Source organism: Somniosus microcephalus, unplaced genomic scaffold (assembly GCF_052327205.1).
Source record: "Somniosus microcephalus isolate GS21.2 unplaced genomic scaffold, FLI_Smic_1.0 unresolved_chr7, whole genome shotgun sequence".
In the NCBI taxonomy this organism is placed as follows: domain Eukaryota; kingdom Metazoa; phylum Chordata; class Chondrichthyes; order Squaliformes; family Somniosidae; genus Somniosus; species Somniosus microcephalus.
The window spans coordinates 18551699-18570330 of record NW_028225185.1 but is presented as its reverse complement, the minus strand read 5'-3'; positions in this window follow the sequence as shown (position 1 = coordinate 18570330).

Here is an 18632-nt window from a genome sequence, read left to right as displayed (position 1 = left end):
CTGTGCTGTACCTGTCCCGGGAGTGTTTGATGGGACAGTGTCGAGGGAGCTTTACTCTGTATCTAACCCGTGCTGTACCTGCCCTGGGATTGTTTGACGGGACAGTGTAGAGGGAGCTTTACTCTGTATCTAACCCGTGCTGTACCTGCCCTGGGAGTGTTTGATGGGACAGTGTAGAGGGAGCTTTACTCTGTATCTAACCCCGTGCTGTACCTGCCCTGGGAGTGTTTGATGGGGACAGTGTAGAGGGAGCTTTACTCTGTATCTAACCCGTGCTGTACCTGCCCTGGGAGTGTTTGATGGGGACAGTGTAGAGGGAGCTTTACTCTGTATCTAACCCCGTGCTGTACCTGCCCTGGGAGTGTTTGATGGGACAGTGTAGAGGGAGCTTTACTCTGTATCTAACCCGTGCTGTACCTGCCCTGGGAGTGTTTGATGGGACAGTGTAGAGGGAGCTTTACTCTGTATCTAACCTGTGCTGTACCTGCCCTGGGAGTGTTTGATGGGACAGTGTAGAGGGAGCGTTACTCTCTATCTAACCCGTGCTGTATCTGCCCTGGGAGTGTTTGATGGGACAGTGTAGAGGGAGCGTTACTCTATCTAACCCGTGCTGTACCTGCACTGGGAGTGCTTGATGGGGACAGTGTAGAGGGAGCTTTACTCTGTATCTAACCCGTGCTGTACCTGTCCCGGGAGTGTTTGATGGGACAGTGTCGAGGGAGCTTTACTCTGTGTCTAACCCGTGCTGTACCTGCCCTGGGAGTGTTTGATGGGACAGTGTAGAGCGAGCTTTACTCTGTATCTAACCCGTGCTGTACCTGTCCCGGGAGTGTTTGATGGGACAGTGTCGAGGGAGCTTTACTCTGTATCTAACCCGTGCTGTACCTGCCCTGGGATTGTTTGACGGGACAGTGTAGAGGGAGCTTTACTCTGTATCAAACCTGTGCTGTACCTGCCCTGGGAGTGTTTGATGGGACAGTGTAGAGGGAGCTTTACTCTGTATCTAACCCGTGCTGTACCTGCCCTGGGAGTGTTTGATGGGACAGTGTAGAGGGAGCTTTACTCTGTATCTAACCCCGTGCTGTACCTGCCCTGGGAGTGTTTGATGGGGGCAGTGTAGAGGGAGCTTTACTCTGTATCTAACCCGTGCTGTACCTGCCCTGGGAGTGTTTGATGGGGACAGTGTAGAGGGAGCTTTACTCTGTATCTAACCCCGTGCTGTACCTGCCCTGGGAGTGTTTGATGGGACAGTGTAGAGGGAGCTTTACTCTGTATCTAACCCGTGCTGTACCTGCCCTGTGAGTGTTTGATGGGGACAGTGTAGAGGGAGCTTTACTCTGTATCTAACCCGTGCTGTACCTGCCCTGTGAGTGTTTGATGGGGACAGTGTAGAGGGAGCTTTACTCTGTATCTAACCCGTGCTGTACCTGCCCTGTGAGTGTTTGATGGGGACAGTGTAGAGGGAGCTTTACTCTGTGTCTAACCCGTGCTGTACCTGCCCTGGGAGTGTTTGATGGGACAGTGTAGAGCGAGCTTTACTCTGTATCTAACCCGTGCTGTACCTGTCCCGGGAGTGTTTGATGGGACAGTGTAGAGGGAGCTTTACGCTGTATCTAACCCGTGCTGTACCTGCCCTGGGAGTGTTTGACGGGACAGTGTAGATGGAGCTTTACTCTGTATCTAACCCGTGCTGTACCTGCCCTGGGAGTGTTTGATGGGACAGTGTAGAGGGAGCTTTACTCTGTATCTAACCCGTGCTGTATCTGCCCTGGGAGTGTTTGACGGGACAGTGTAGAGGGAGCTTTACTCTGTATCTAACCCGTGCTGTACCTGCCCTGGGAGTGTTTGATGGGGACAGTGTAGAGGGAGCTTTACTCTGTATCTAACCCGTGCTGTACCTGCCCTGGGAGTGTTTGATGGGACAGTGTAGAGGGAGCTTTACTCTGTATCTAACCCGTGCTGTACCTGCCCTGTGAGTGTTTGATGGGGACAGTGTAGAGGGAGCTTTACTCTGTATCTAACCCGTGCTGTACCTGCCCTGGGAGTGTTTGATGGGACAGTGTAGAGGGAGCTTTACTCTATCTAACCCGTGCTGTACCTGCCCTGTGAGTGTTTGATGGGGACAGTGTAGAGGGAGCTTTACTCTGTATCTAACCTGTGCTGTACCTGCCCTGGGAGTGTTTGATGGGGACAGTGTAGAGGGAGCTTTACTCTGTATCTAACCCGTGCTGTACCTGCCCTGGGATTGTTTGATGGGACAGTGTAGAGGGAGCTTTACTCTGTATCTAACCTGTGCTGTACCTGCCCTGGGAGTGTTTGATGGGGACAGTGTAGAGGGAGCTTTACTCTGTATCTAACCTGTGCTGTACCTGCCCTGGGAGTGTTTGATGGGGACAGTGTAGAGGGAGCTTTACTCTGTATCTAACCCGTGCTGTACCTGCCCTGTGAGTGTTTGATGGGGACAGTGTAGAGGGAGCTTTACTCTGTATCTAACCTGTGCTGTACCTGCCCTGGGAGTGTTTGATGGGGACAGTGTAGAGGGAGCTTTACTCTGTATCTAACCCGTGCTGTACCTGCCCTGGGAGTGTTTGATGGGACAGTGTAGAGGGAGCTTTACTCTGTATCTAACCCGTGCTGTACCTGCCCTGGGAGTGTTTGATGGGGACAGTGTGGGTGCAGGTTTCCTCTCTGCCACATGGAAGAAATCTGCCCCCACCTTCATGGGAACTTGAAAAATAACCTCCGCCCGCTGTTCAAAAAGCCAGCTGGTCCACAAAACCTACCAGGACTGGTGGGGAGGAGTGGGATGGTGAGGGTTGGGATTGGGAGGCGAGCTAGTTGGGAGGGATTGGGAGGCGAGGGGTGGGATTGGGAGGAGAGGTAGTTGGTAGTGATTGCTAGGCGAGGGGTGGGCTGGGGATGGGTGCGATTGGGAGGGGTGGGATTGGTAGGCGAGGGGTGGGGTGGGCTGGGGAAGGGTGCGATTGGGAGGCGAGGGGTGGGGTGGGCTGGGGAAGGGTGCGATTGGGAGGGGTGGGATTGGTAGGCGAGGGGTGGGGTGGGCTGGGGAAGGGTGCGATTGGGAGGCGAGGGGTGGGGTGGGCTGGGGAAGGGTGCGATTGGGAGGGGTGGGATTGGTAGGCGAGGGGTGGGGTGGGCTGGGGAAGGGTGCGATTGGGAGGCGAGGGGTGGGGTGGGCTGGGGAAGGGTGCGATTGGGAGGGGTGGGATTGGTAGGCGAGGGGTGGGGTGGGCTGGGGAAGGGTGCGATTGGGAGGCGAGGGGTGGGGTGGGCTGGGGAAGGGTGCGATTGGGAGGGGTGGGATTGGTAGGCGAGGGGTGGGGTGGGCTGGGGAAGGGTGCGATTGGGAGGCGAGGGGTGGGGTGGGCTGGGGAAGGGTGCGATTGGGAGGCGAGGGGTGGGGTGGGCTGGGGAAGGGTGCGATTGGGAGGGGTGGGATTGGTAGGCGAGGGGTGGGGTGGGCTGGGGAAGGGTGCGATTGGGAGGCGAGGGGTGGGGTGGGCTGGGGAAGGGTGCGATTGGGAGGGGTGGGATTGGTAGGCGAGGGGTGGGGTGGGCTGGGGAAGGGTGCGATTGGGAGGCGAGGGGTGGGGTGGGCTGGGGAAGGGTGCGATTGGGAGGCGAGGGGTGGGGTGGGCTGGGGAAGGGTGCGATTGGGAGGGGTGGGATTGGTAGGCGAGGGGTGGGGTGGGCTGGGGAAGGGTGCGATTGGGAGGCGAGGGGTGGGGTGGGCTGGGGAAGGGTGCGATTGGGAGGCGAGGGGTGGGTTGGGCTGGGGATGGGTGCGATTGGGAGGGGTGGGATTGGTAGGCGAGGGGTGGGGTGGGCTGGGGAAGGGTGCGATTGGGAGGCGAGGGGTGGGGTGGGCTGGGGAAGGGTGCGATTGGGAGGGGTGGGATTGGTAGGCGAGGGGTGGGGTGGGCTGGGGATGGGTGGGATTGGGAGGAGAGGTAGTTGGGAGAGATCGGGTGGGGAGGAATTGGGAGGGGTACGACGTGGTGGGGAGGGGAGGGGATTCGTAGCCCTTAATCTCCGAGGGAGCTTCCCCTTTCGGTTAAACTCCACTTGAGGGTTGCCAGTGGAGATCGTGGCGACTGTCACTCTTTGCAAAAGGTATTGGTCAAGAGAGATTGTGTTGCCCCTTGACCCCCACCCCGGGTCATGTGCTATTGACCAGGTTGACACGGGGGCAAAGACTGTCGGCGGTCGACTGCGCTTCTGTCACTGAGGAAGGGATGGAATCACGGAATACAATCCCGAAACCAGGAAAACAAATCCCAGGCAGTAATGATGGAGCTTGTCGTACTGACCTAGATGTTCCAGCCCAGAACTGTCTGGAAGGGCATGGTGGGGGGGGGGGGGCGGAAGATGAAAACATTAATATATATTTGGGAGATTTTTTTTTAATGGGTTGCTGTGGGTGAAATAATAAAATAAAAACAATTTCTTCTCACTTTTGTATGCGATGTGGTTTTTCCCATCCTAACAGCTGCTCTGTGTCTTGTTATTATCAGCCCTCCCTCGGGCCTAGTAAGTAAATTTACTGCCCGGGTCAGCCTGACTCTCTAGGCCGCAGGTTTGAATCCCAGCCTGTGCTCATCAATTCATCGACACTTACAGCACGGAGGGAGGCCATTCGGCCCGACGAGCCTGTGCCGGCTCTTTGAAAGAGCGGTCGAGCTCAGTCCCACACACACACCCCCCGCTTTTTGTCCGTAACCCTGTGAGCTCCTCATCTTCCAGCACCCATCCAACTCCCTCTGAAAATTATTGCTGGAATCAGCCTCCAACACCTGTCCGGGTCGAGCGTTCCAGATCCCCACTGTGTCCTCTAGTTATTGGCCCACTCGCCATCCACTCCATCGAAACCCCTCACCATCTTGTCAACCTCTATGAGGTCACCTCTCAACCTTCTCTGTTCCTATGCGGAACAGTCCGAATTTCTCCAACCTCTCCTCATAACTGAAGTCCCCTCATCCCTGGTCACATCCTGGTAAACCTCCTCTGTATCCTTTCTAAGGCCTCGACATCTTTCCCGAAGTGTGGGGCCCAGAATTGGCCACAATACTCCAGCTGTGGCCTAGCCAGTGATTTATAAAGTTCCAGCCTGATCTCTTTATAGAAAGGCTTGCATTTCTCCAGCACCTTTCACGACCACCGGACGTCTCAAAGCGCTTTACAGCCAATGAAGTACTTTTTGAAGTGTGGTCACTGTTGTAATGTGGGAAACGCGGCAGTCAATTTGCGCACAGCAAGCTCCCACAAACAGCAGTGTGATAATGACCAGATCATTTTTTTTCAGTGATTTTGATTGAGGGATAAATATTGGCCCCAGGACACCGGGGAGAACTCCCCCCTGCTCTTCTTCCAATAGTGCTGTGGGATCTTTTACATCCACCCAAGAGAGCAGACAGGGCCTTGGTTTAATGTTTCGACTGAAGGATGGCCCCTCCGACAGTGCGGCGTTCCCTCAGTACTGCCCCTCCGACAGTGCGGCGCTCCCTCAATACCGCCCCTCCGACAGTGCGGCGCTCCCTCAGTACCGCCCCTCCGACAGTGCGGCGCTCCCTCAGTACTGCCCTTCCGACAGTGCGGCGCTCCCTCAGTACCACCCCTCCGACAGTGCGGCGCTCCCTCAGTACTGCCCCTCCGACAGTGCGGCGCTCCCTCAGTACTGCCCTTCCGACAGCGCGGCGCTCCCTCAGTACTGCCCCTCCGACAGTGCGGCGCTCCCTCAGTACTGCCCCTCCGACAGTGCAGCACTCCCTCAGTACCGCCCCTCCGACAGTGCGGCGTTCCCTCAATACCGTCCCTCCGACACTGTGGCGCTCCCTCAGTACCGCCCCTCCGACAGTGCGGCGCTCCCTCAGTACTGCCCCTCCGACAGTGCAGCGCTCCCTCAGTACTGCCCCTCCGACAGTGCGGCGCTCCCTCAGTACTGCCCCTCCGACAGTGCAGCACTCCCTCGGTACTGCCCCTCCGACACTGCGGCGCTCCCTCAGTACTGCCCCTCCGACAGTGCGGCGCTCCCTCAGTACCGCCCCTCCGACAGTGCGGCGCTCCCTCAGTACCGCTCCTCTGACAGTGCGGCGCTCCCTCAGTACTGCCCTTCCGACAGTGCGGCGCTCCCTCAGTACTGCCCCTCCGGCAGTGCAGCGCTCCCTCAGTACCGCCCCTCCGACAGTGCGGCACTCCCTCAGTACCACCCCTCCGACAGTGCGGCACTCCCTCAGTACCGCCCCTCCGACAGTGCGGCACTCCCTCAGTACCGCCCCTCCGACAGTGCGGCACTCCCTCAGTACCACCCCTCCGACAGTGCGGCACTCCCTCAGTACCGCCCCTCCGACAGTGCGGCACTCCCTCAGTACCGCCCCTCCGACAGTGCGGCGCTCCCTCAGTACCGCCCCTCCGACAGTGCGGCACTCCCTCAGTACCGCCCCTCCGACAGTGCGGCGCTCCCTCAGTACCGCCCCTCCGACAGTGCGGCGCACCCTCAGTACTGGCACTGGGAGTGTCGGCCTGGATTATGGGCTCGTGTCTCTGGAGTGGGACTTGAACCCACGACCTTTTGACTCGGAGACGAGAGAGAGCTACCCCTGAGCCACGGCTGACACTATGTTTTTTTTTACTGAATGTACTCTGCTGAAGGCCAGCAAGGAAATTTACTCCCTGGTGTCATGAGTCAGCCTGACCCAGTAGGCCTTAGGTTTGCTTCCCCAGCCTGCACTAAATTAGCCAACTAGATTCCTGTTTGCCAGACCACAGGCCTCTGGCTGATTAAACCTATTTGTCAGGCAGGTACTGGTTACGGGTGTGGATTGTAACAGTTTGCCTCCTTGCATTAAAATTTGTGAATCCATTTTAAACACGCTTGTTTTACTTCACAGTTGACATTTTTTTTTAATGTAATGCAGTAAAAGTACGTGACATGGTGTTTATACTGCAACAACTACCTGCATTTATACAGCTTCTTTAACATAGTAGAACGTCCCAAGGGGCTACACAGGAGTGTTAACAAAATTTGACACCGAGCCACATAAGGAGATATTAGGATAGCAAAATACTGCGGATGCTGGAAATCCGAAATAACAACAGAAAACGCTGGAAAAACACAGCAGGCCAGGCAACATCCGTGGAGAGAGAAATAGAGTCATAGATTAATTGATAGAGATTGATTGCTATGATCAGGGCTTTCGATAAGGTCCCGCATAAGAGATTAGCGTGTAAAGTTAAGGCACATGGGATTGGGGGCAAGGTATTGATTTCGATAGAGAACTGGTTGGCAGACAGGAAGCAAAGAGTTGGAATAAACCTTTTGCCGAGTGGCAGGCAGTGACTAGTGGGGTACCGCAGGGATCGGTCCTTGGACCCCAGCTATTCACAATATATATTAATGATCTAGACAAGGGAACTAGATGTAATATCTCCAGGTTTGCAGACGACACAAAGCTGGGTGGGCGTGTGTGCTGTGAGGAGGATGCCGAGAAACTCCAGGATGATTTGGACAGGTTGGGTTATTGGGCAGAAGCATAGCAGATGCAATATAACGTGGATAAATGTGAGGTTATCCACTTTGGTGGCAAAAACAGGAAGGCAGATTATTATCTGAATGGCAATAGATTGGGAAAAGGGGGAGTGCAACGAGACCTGGGTGTCCTTGTGCACCAGTCACTGAAGGTAAGCATGCAGGTGCAGCAGGCGGTTAAGAAGGCAAATGGTATGTTGGCCTTCGTAGCGAGAGGGTTTGAGTACAGGAGCAAGGATGTATTGCTGCAGTTGTACAGGGCCTTGGTGAGACTACACCTTGAGTATTGTGTGCAGTTTTGGTCGCCTTATCTGAGGAAGGATGTTCTTGCCATGGAAGGAGTTCAGCGAAGATTCACCAGGCTGATACCTGGGATGGCAGGAATGACGTATGAGGAGAGATTGGGTCGATTGGGCTTATACTCGCTGGAGTTTAGAAGAATGAGAGGGGATCTCATTGAAACTTATAAAATTCTGACAGGACTAGACAGACTAGATGCTGGAAGGATGTTCCCGATGGCGGGGGAGTCCAGAACCAGGGGTCACAGCCTAAGGATAAGGGGTAAGCCATTTAGGACAGAAATGAGGAGGAATTTCTTCACCCAGAGAGTGGTGAACCTGTGGAATTCTCTGCCACAGAAGGCAGTTGAGGCCAATTCATTAAATATATTCAAGAAGGAGTTAGATATATTTCTTAAGGCTAAAGGGATCAAGGGATATGGGGAGAAAGCAGGGACAGGGTACTGAATTTGGATGATCAGCCATGATCGCATTGAATGGCGGAGCAGGCTCGAGGGGCCGAATGGCCTCCTCCTGCTCCTATCTTCTATGTTTCTATTGGAAGAAGAGCAGGGGAGTTCTCCCCGGCGTCCTGGGGCCAATATTTATCCCTCAACCAACATCGCAAAAACAGATGATCTGGTCATTATCACATTGCTGTTTGTGGGAGCTTGCTGTGCGCAAATTAGCTGCCACATTTCCTACATTACACTTCAATAATACTGGCTGTAAAGTGAAAGGCGCTATCGAAATGCAAGTCTCTTGTTTCTTTAACAGAGGGCTGGAATACAAAGGGGAGGCGGCGATGCTTCAGTTGTACCGAGCTCTGGACAGACCCCGCCTGGAGTAACTGGGTTCAGTTCTGGGCCCCGCCCCTCAGGAAGGATATCTTGTCCTCGGAGGGGGAGCGGCGCAGATTCACCAGAATGATACCCGGGGGGGCTAAAAGGGTTAAACTCCGAGGACAGGTCGCACAGACTGGGCTTGTATTCCCTCGAGTTTAGAAGATTAAGGGGCGATCTAATCGAGGTGTTGAAGATGATTAAAGGAGTTGATCGGGTAGAGAGAGAGAAACTATTTCCTCTGGTGGGGGGAGTCCAGAACAAGGGGGGCGTCACCTTAAAATTAGAGCCAGGCCGTTCAGGGGTGATGTCAGGAAGCACTTCTTCACACAAAGGGGGGTGGAAACCTGGAACTCTCCCCCCCAAAAAGCTGTTGAGGCTGGGGGTCAATTGGAGCTTTCAAAACTGAGATTGATCGATTTTTGTTGGGTAAGGGGATTAAGGGATACGGAACCATAGAAACATAGAAGATAGGAGCAGGAGGAGGCCATTCGGCCCCTCGAGCCTGCTCCACCATTCAATGCGATCATGGCTGATCATCCAAATTCAGTACCCTGTCCCTGCCTTCTCCCCATATCCCTTGATCCCTTTAGCCTCAAGAAATATATCGAACTCCTTCTTGAATATATTTAATGAATTGGCCTCTACTGCCTTCTGTAGTAGAGAATTCCACAGGTTCACCACTCTCTGGGTGAAGAAATTCCTCCTCATCTCTGTCCTAAATGGCTTACCCCTTATCCTTAGACTGTGACCCCTGGTTCTGGACTCCCCCGCCATCGGGAACAGCCTTCCTGCATCTCGCCTGTCAAGCCCTGTTAGAATTTTATAAGTTTCAATGAGATCCCCTCTCATTCTTCTAAACTCTAGCGAATATAAGCCTGATCGACCCAATCTCTCTTCATACGTCATTCCTGCCATCCTAGGTATCAGTCTGGTGAATCTTCGCTGCACTCCCTCCATAGCAAGAACATCCTTCCTCAGATAAGGCGGGTAGGTGGAGTTAAGATACAGATCAGCCGTGATCTAATTAAGAAAGGCGGAACCGGCACAAGGGGCCGAATGGGCCTCCTCCTGTTCCTAAGATCCTAGACCGAGATATCAGGTGAGGAAATCTCCCAGTGGTGGAGAGCTTTTTGGGATAACTGAGCAGATGATGGATCTATGGTAGCTGCAGTCAGGAGTGGAGAGGTTACAATAGGAGAATGCTACACACGCATGCACACACCACTACAAGCCAGAACAGGTTGGGCACGGTGAGCAATTCACTGAGGAAGACACACCCACCTGCATCACTAACTATGATCTCACCTTAACCAGAATCCAACCTGACTTCTGGGAAACGCTATCCTAACTCACACCCAATCCCGTTCACCCATCACCCCCTGTGCTCGCTCTCCTACACTGGCTCCCGGTCCGGCAACGCCTCGATTTAAAAATTCTCATCCTCGTGATCAAATCCCTCCATGGCCTCCTCGCCCCTCTCCCTATCTCTGTAATCTCCTCCAGCCCCTACAACCCTCCCAGATCTCTGCGCTCCACCATTCTGACCTCTTGCGCAACCCCCGATTTCCATCGCTCCACCATTGGCGGCCGTGCCTTCAGCCGCCTGGGCCCCGAGCTCCGGAATTCCCTCCCTAAACCTCTCCGCCTCTCTCTCCTCCTTTAAGACGCTCCTTAAAACCGACCTCTTCGACCCAGCTTTTGGTCGCCTGTCCTAATATCTCCTCGTGGCTCGGTGTTGTATCCCGAAAAGTGGACCTGGTGTTGTCAGGTCGACCACTTAACCCTTTCCCCCTCAGGGCGGACTAAGTGATATACAAAGTCGACGCTTAGCTTTGGTACAGATGACAGACTTCGAGTGAAGGATGGTTCAAAACGGTCTTTATTCACAGGCCTGGGGAGAACCTTCTGAGACCCTTCTCAGATCCGACTCCACCGATTCCCTAGCAACAATCACAGTTATACAAAAATCAAACTCCCCTCCCTAGGGGCGGGGATAAAGCTTATCAGCATATACAGAGTTATAGCTAAATGGCAATTATAAACCGTGACATTTCATCTTCCTGCGCTCACAATCCCACATTTCTGTTATCAGTTAGTCCTGTCACCTCCTGACTATGGGCCTCATCTTTATTACTTTACAACCAGCCATTTTGCCCACAGCCAGGTGGTTTTGCTTGTTGAATGTTTTCTTAAGATAACAGACTTCGTTAAGCGTGCGAGGCCCATGCATTCGGCCTCGTCTCGGGTTACCTTCTGCAAAGCAAGCACATCCTAATTAGACTTTGAAGACTGGAACCCTGTTGTTGTGATTTACTATCAGCCAGTTCTTAGGTGCGTTATCTGCATATGTGTTGCCTCGCCTGGCCAACCAACTCCCCCCTAATCATCCTTCTGCAGTTTAATCTCTCAGCCTTGAAGTCATTTAATCATGTTTAAACCTTTAGCTGGATAAAGGAAATACAGACCTCTATATCGTTTAACTCAGGGTAGGGATTAACCCATTATCTCCACCTTGTACATTGGTGCTGCATTATACATATTCTAACATTAAAACTAAATTATGCCTATGGCTAACATACAAACTAAGGTATAATAGTAATTTGGCTACTTCACTTGGTGTCAAATTTTGCCTGATAATCGCTCCCGTGAAGCACCTTGGGACGTTTTACTACGTTAAAGGCGCTATATAAATGCAGGTTGCTGTTGTTGAGGTGGACGACACAGTCGATGGCCCACATCCTGTTTGAGAGCTGGCTGAACTTAGATGGTGCCCTTCACAGTTGAATAGCCTGCCATTGTTACATAGAAGATAGGAGCAGGAGTCGGCCATTCTGCCCCTCGAGCCTGTTCCTCCATTTAATGAGATCATGGCTGATCATCCAAATTCAGTACCCTGTCCCTGCCTTCTCCCCATACCCCTTGATACCTTTAGCCTTAAGAAATATATCCAACTCCTTCTTGAATATATTTAATGAATTGGCCTCAACTGCCTTCTGTGGTAGAGAATTCCACAGGTTCACCACTCTCTGGGTGAAGAAATTCCTCCTCATCTCTGTCCTAAATGGCTTACCCCTTATCCTTAGACTGTGACCCCTGGTTTTGGACTACCCCGCCATCGGGAACATCCTTCCTGCATCTAGTCTGTCCAGTCCTGTTAGAATTTTATAAGTTTCAATGAGATCCCCTCTCATTCTTCTAAACTCCAGCGAGTATAAGCCCAATCGACCCAATCTCTCTTCATACATCCCAGGTATCAGTCTGGTGAATCTTCGCTGCACTCCCTCTATGGCAAGAACATCCTTCCTCAGATAAGGCGACCAAAACTGCACACAATACTCAAGGTGTGGTCTCACCAAGGCCCTGTACAACTGCAGCAAGACATCCTTGCTCCTGTACTCGAACCCTCTCGCTACGAAGGCCAACATATCATTTGCCTTCTTAACTGCCTGCTGCACCTGCATGCTTACCTTCAGCAACTTGTTCACCTTCTAGGCTGACGAGTGAACGCCTGGCACTTGGGACAAGGTGGCAGTGGGGGAGGGAGGTTGGAAACCGCCCCCCTTCCCCAAGAGGTCTTGCCATTCCCTGGGGGCAAAGGTCAGGAGAAAGGGGAGCGGAGATTGTTACCCACCGTGCCTGCGCCCCTTTCCCGTCGCCCTGGGATTTACCAAGGGGCTTCCCCGGGGGGACCTGGGGTGAATGCGTGGGGGCTGGGCCAGGATCTGTCCTGGTACTGAGGTTGGGGGAGAAAGGCCTACTCTGGCCTGTGGTTGTGGTCGTGGCTCATCCAGACATGAGGCCTGAGACTTGGGCCTCAGGCCTTCTGCCCTTCAGGTAGCACCTCCGAGGCCAGGAGGTCACGGGGTCAGGAGCCCAAATTCACCTGCAACTGTTTCCCAGTGCTAGGCCCAGTCAGGGGGCCATGCTGCACCGAGGCGGTCCGACTACTTCGAGCAGTTCAGCAAGTTCTCCGCACCCCGTTATCATATTTGCGTTCGTGGCTTATGAAGGGGTTTCGATAGGGTAGACGTAGAGAAGATGTTTCCACTTGTGTGGCGGGGGGAGACCAGATCTAGGGGCCATCAATACAGTAATCCCTCCCCAACCGCGGGGGATACGTCCCTGAAAACCCTCGTGGTTAGTAAAACCGCAGTTGGCAAATACAGTGACATAAGAAAACTACTAGGCACTTGGTCTAAGCGTTAAACAAAGCTTTAATCAACTGTTTTTCAACATGGAGATCTAGTTGTGTCCTTCACTAGTTCCTGTTAAAGAATGTCCTGAGCAAGCTGGGCCCATGCCCGAGTATTTATACTCTCCCTGGACAGCGCCACCAGCAGGCCGCCCAGTATTATTTCATAAGTCATTTCCACATGAATGTCAAGATTCATGTCATACAACATAAAAGTTCAAACAACACAATAAAAAAAAATATAAAGGCAATAAAATCATGTTATTCACCTTAATCCTAAATTAAAAACCGCGGCTACGCAAAATTTACTGCCGCGGCTGGCAAGAGTTGTCGCAGAGAGGAAACCGCGTGTACTTGAAATCCGCGTCTGGCAAAACCGCAGTTGGGGCGGGATTCCTGTCTAAGAAATAGGAGCAGGAGTAGGCCATTCGGCCCCTCGAGCCTGCTCCGCCATTCAATGAGATCATGGCTGATCATCCAAATTCAGTACCCTGTCCCTGCCTTCTCCCCATACCCCTTGATCTCTTTAGCCTTAAGAAATATATCCAACTCCTTCTTGAATATATTTAATGAATTGGCCTCTACTGCCTTCTGTGGTAGAGAATTCCACAGGTTCACCACTCTCTGGGTGAAGAAATTCCTCCTCATCTCAGTCCTAAATGGCTTACCCCTTATCCTTAGATTGTGACCCCTGGTTCTGGACTCCCCGGCCATCGGGAACATCCTTCCTGCATCTAATCTGTCCAGTCCTGTCAGAATTTTATAAGTTTTAATGAGGTCCCCTCTCATTCTTCTAAACTCCAGCGAATATAAGCCCAATCGACCCAATCTCTCCTCATACGTCATTCCTGCCATCCCAGGTATCAGCCTGGTGAATCTTCGCTGCACTCTCTCCATGGCAAGAACATCCTTCCTCAGATAAGGCGACCAAAACTGCACACAATACTCAAGGTGTGGTCTTACCAAGGCCCTGTACAACTGCAGCAAGACATCCTTGTTCCTGTACTCGAATCCTCTCGCTAGGAAGGCCAACATACCATTTGCCTTCTTAACCGCCTGCTGCACCTGCATGCTTACCTTCAGCGACTGGCGCACAAGGACACCCAGGTCTCGTTGCACTTCCCCTTCTCCCAATCTATTGCCGTTCAGATAATAATCTGCCTTCCTGTTTTTGACACCAAGGTGGATAACCTCACATTTATCCACATTATACTGCATCTGCCGTGCATCTGCCCAATCACCCAACCTGTCCAAATCATACTGGAGTTTCTCGGCATCCTCCTCACAGCACACATGCCCACCCAGCTTTGTGTCGCCTGCATACTTGGAGATATTACATCTAGTTCCCTCGTCTAGATCATTAATATGTATTGTGAATAGCTGGGGTCCTAGGACCGATCCCTGCGGTACCCCACCCTTCAAGGAGTCGTGCAGTGGTCACAGTGTCATCTCCTGCCACTTCTGTATTTCGCTTTCCTCTTGATTGCACCTTGCGAGACAGGGAGATGAAACTCGCATAAATGACTTGCTCAACATCGCAGTGGTTACGCCATTTCTGCTCTTCCCCTCTCACGCCGACTGGCTGCTGGAGGCCCCACGGTGAAAGCCACATTGCTCAGCCTTCTCCCCGCAGCCAAAGACATCCTCCTGTAGGGGACCAGACGTCCCATGGGGAGCTCGGCTATCGGCAGCAGAGCCCCCCCGCCACGCACAGCAAGAGGCCAGAGACTCCCTGGATCTGGGCCCAGCCTAGACATTCCCTAATTTGAACCCCTTGTGTGTTGGCCACGCGGGAACATCAGCTGACACTCCCACCCAGAGAAGGAAGGTGTTGGTCACTGGGAGGGAGTGGCGGTCACTGGGAGGGAGTGTGGGTCACTGGGAGGGAGTGGTGGTCACTGGGAGGGAGTGGCGGTCACTGGGAGGGAGTGGCGGTCACTGGGAGTGAGAGTCGGTCACTGGGAGGGAGTGGGGGTCACTGGGAGGGAGTGGGGGTCACTGGGAGGGTGTGGGGGGTCACTGGGAGGGAGTGAGGGTCACTGGGAGGGAGTGGGGGCCACTGGGAGGGAGTGGGGGTCACTGGGAGTGAGAGTTGGTCACTGGGAGGGATGTTCCCGTGTGGCCAACACCCAAGGGATGAAAGATTCCATCCGCGATGTCCAACCTACTCTGTACCGGGTCTCAGCGCTGGGAGACTCCTGCCCTTCCCCCCAATGTCCCCATGCACCTGCCCAGCTAATGGTGGCCTCACCACAGAGCTGGTCGTGGCTCAGTGGGTAGCATTCTCTCTTGTCTCTGAGTCAGGAGGTCGTGGGTTCAGGTCCCACTCCAGAGACCCAAGCCCACAAGCAAGGCTGGCACTCCCAGTGCAGTACTGAGGGAGCGCCGCACTGTCGGAGGGGCGGTACTGAGGGAGCGCCGCACTGTCGGAGGGGCGGTACTGAGGGAGCGCCGCACTGTCGTAGGGTCGGTACTGAGGGAGTGCCGCACTGTCGGAGGGGCGGTACTGAGGGAGCGCCGCACTGTCGGAGGGGCAGTACTGAGGGAGCGCCGCACTGTCGGAGGGGCAGTACTGAGGGAGCGCCGCACTGTCGGAGGGGCGGTACTGAGGGAGCGCCGCACTGTCGGAGGGGCAGTACTGAGGGAGCGCCGCACTGTCGGAGGGGCGGTACTGAGGGAGCGCCGCACTGTCGGGGGGTCAGTACTGAGGGAGCGCCGCACTGTCGGAGGGGCAGTATTGAGAGAGTGCCGCACTGTCGGAGGTGCCGTCTTTCGGATGAGACGTTAAACCGAGGCCCCGTCTGCCCTCTCGGGTGGATGTAAAAGATTGCATGGCCAACTATTGGAAGAAGAGCAGGAGTCTATCCAGGTGAAATCTGTCTACATAATGAAGTTTGTGTGTACGGGGCAGTGGTTTATAACACTTTACTGCAGTCAGGCTGGCCTAGTTAGCAACAGTGTCATACATTTGAACATCAGGAGAAGCTTGGGCTGATAAGTGGCAGGTAACATTCGCGCCACACCAGTGCCAAGCAATGAGTATCTCCAACAAGCGAGAGTCTGACCACCACCCCTTCAACGGCATTACCATCGCCGAATCCCCCACCATCAACATCCTGGGGATCACCATTGACCAGAAACTGAACTGGACCAGCCACATAAATACTGTGGCAACAAGAGCAGGTCAGAGGCTGGGTATTCTGCGGCGAGTGTCTCACCTCATGACTCCCCAAAGCCTTTCCACCATCTCCAAGGCACAAGTCAGGAGTGTGATGGAATACTCTCCACTTGCCTGGATGAGTGCAGCTCCAACAACACTCAAGAAGCTCGACACCATCCAGGACAAAGCAGCCCGCTTGATCGGCACCCCATCCACCACCTTCAACATTCACTCCCTCCACCACCGGCGCACCGTGGCTGCAGTGTGTACCATCTACAAGATGCACTGCGGCAACTCGCCAAGGCTTCTTCGGCAGCACCTCCCAAACCCGCGACCTCTTCCACCTAGAAGGTCAAGGGCAGCAGGCGCCTGGGAACACCATCACCTCCAAGTTCCCCTCCGAGTCACACACACCATCCTGACTTGGAAATATATCGGCCAATCCTTCATTGTCGCTGGGTCAAAATCCTGGAACTCCCTCCCTAACAGCACTGTGGGAGCACCTTCACCACACGGACTGCAGCGGTTCAAGAAGGTGGATCACCACCACCTTCTCAAGGGGCAACTAGGGGACGGGCAATAAATGCCGGCCTTGCCAGCGACGCCCAGATCCCGAGAATGAATTTAAAAAAGGAGGGAGTGGCAATAGCCTGCCCTGGGTTAAGGCCATACCCCAGGTATGGTCTGTCTGTCCCAGGTTGGCTCTGTCTGTCCCGGGTTGGCCCTGTCTGTCCCGGGTTGGCCCTGTCTGTCCCAGGTTGGCTCTGTCTGTCCCGGGTTGGCCCTGTCTGTCCCGGGTTGGCCCTGTCTGTCCCGGGTTGGCTCTGTCTGTCCCGGGTTGGTCTGTCTGGCCCGTGTTGGCTCTGTCTGTCCCGGGTTGGCTCTGTCTGTCCCGGGTTGGCTCTGTCTGGCCCGGGTTGGCTCTGTCTGTCCTGGGTGGGGTCTGTCTGGCCCAGGTTGGCTCTGTCTGGCCCGTGTTGGCTCTGTCTGTCCCGGGTTGGCTCTGTCTGTCCCGGGTTGGCTCTGTCTGGCCCGGGTTGGCTCTGTCTGTCCTGGGTGGGGTCTGTCTGGCCCAGGTTGGCTCTGTCTGTCCTGGGTGGGGTTTGTCAGTCCCAGGTGGGGTCTGTCTGGCCCGGGTTGGGTCTGTCTGTCCTGGGTGGGGTCTGTCAGTCCCGGGTGGGGTCTGTCTGGTCCGGGTTGGCTCTGTCTGTCCCGGGTTGGCTCTGTCTGTCCCGGGTTGGCTCTGTCTGTCCCAGGTTGGTCTGTCTGTCACAGGTTGGCTCTGTCTGGATCTGTCTGTCCCGGGTTTGCCCTGTCTGTCCCGGGTTGGATCTGTCTGGCTCTGTCTGTCCTGGGTTGGATCTGTCTGTCCCGGGTTGGATCTGTCTGTCCCGGGTTGGATCTGTCTGTCCCGGGTTGGGTCTGTCTGTCCCGGGTTGGCTCTGTCTGTCCTGGGTTGGGTCTGTCTGGCCCGGGTTGGCTCTGTCTGTCCTGGGTGGGGTCTGTCTGGCCCAGGTTTGCCCTGTCTGTCCCAGGTTGGTCTGTCTGTCACAGGTTGGCTCTGTCTGGATCTGTCTGTCCCGGGTTTGCCCTGTCTGTCCCGGGTTGGATCTGTCTGGCTCTGTTTTTCCCGGGTTGGCTCTGTCTGGCCCGGGTAGTCTCTGTCTGGCCCGGGTTGGGTCTGTCTGGCTCGGGTTGGGTCTGTCTGGCCTGGGTTGGGTCTGTCTGGCTCGGGTTGGCTCTGTCTGTCCCAGGTTGGCTCTGTCTGGCCCGGATTGGCCCGCCTGGCCCGGTCTCCGCCCCCTCCCTCCCATTGGTCGAGCGGCCGCTCCCAGTGGAGAAGTTGCGAGTTTGCGGGGTTTGGGGGAAGTTGGAGCGGCCGCGACCCGGGATCCCAACACAGACAGCGGACATGGGCAGCAAGGAGGACGAGTATGATTATCTGTTTAAAAGTAAGAGACAGAAATAAGGGAGAGAGTGGGTGTGGAAGAGAAGAGCTAGACAGAGAGAGAGAGAGAGAGAGAGAGAGAGAAACCAGGAACTGGCACTTTATCAGCTGGAAGAGAAGGTGTGAGTGAGGGGGGAGCGTGTGTGTGAGGGGGGAGTGAGTGAGGGGAGGGGGGAGTGAGTGAGGGGGGGGGGAGTGTGTGAGTGAGGGGGGAGTGTGTGAGTGAGTGAGGGGGGAGTGTGTGAGTGAGTGAGGGGGGGGGAGTGAGTGTGAGTGAGGGGGGGGGGAGTGAGTGTGAGTGAGGGGGGGGGGTGTGAGGGGGGGGGGAGTGAGTGTGAGTGAGGGGGGGGGAGTGAGTGTGAGTGAGGGGGGGGGAGTGTGAGAGGGGGGGGAGTGTGAGTGAGAGGGGGGAGTGTGTGAGTGAGAGGGGGGAGTGTGTGAGTGAGGGGGGGGAGTGTGTGAGTGAGTGAGGGGGGAGTGTGTGAGTGAGTGAGGGGGGAGTGTGTGAGTGAGTGAGTGAGGGGGGAGTGTGTGAGTGAGTGAGGGGGGAGTGTGTGAGTGAGTGAGGGGGGGGGAGTGTGTGTGAGTGAGGGGGGGGGAGTGTGTGTGAGTGAGGGGGGGGGAGTGTGTGTGAGTGAGGGGGGGGAGTGTGTGTGAGTGAGG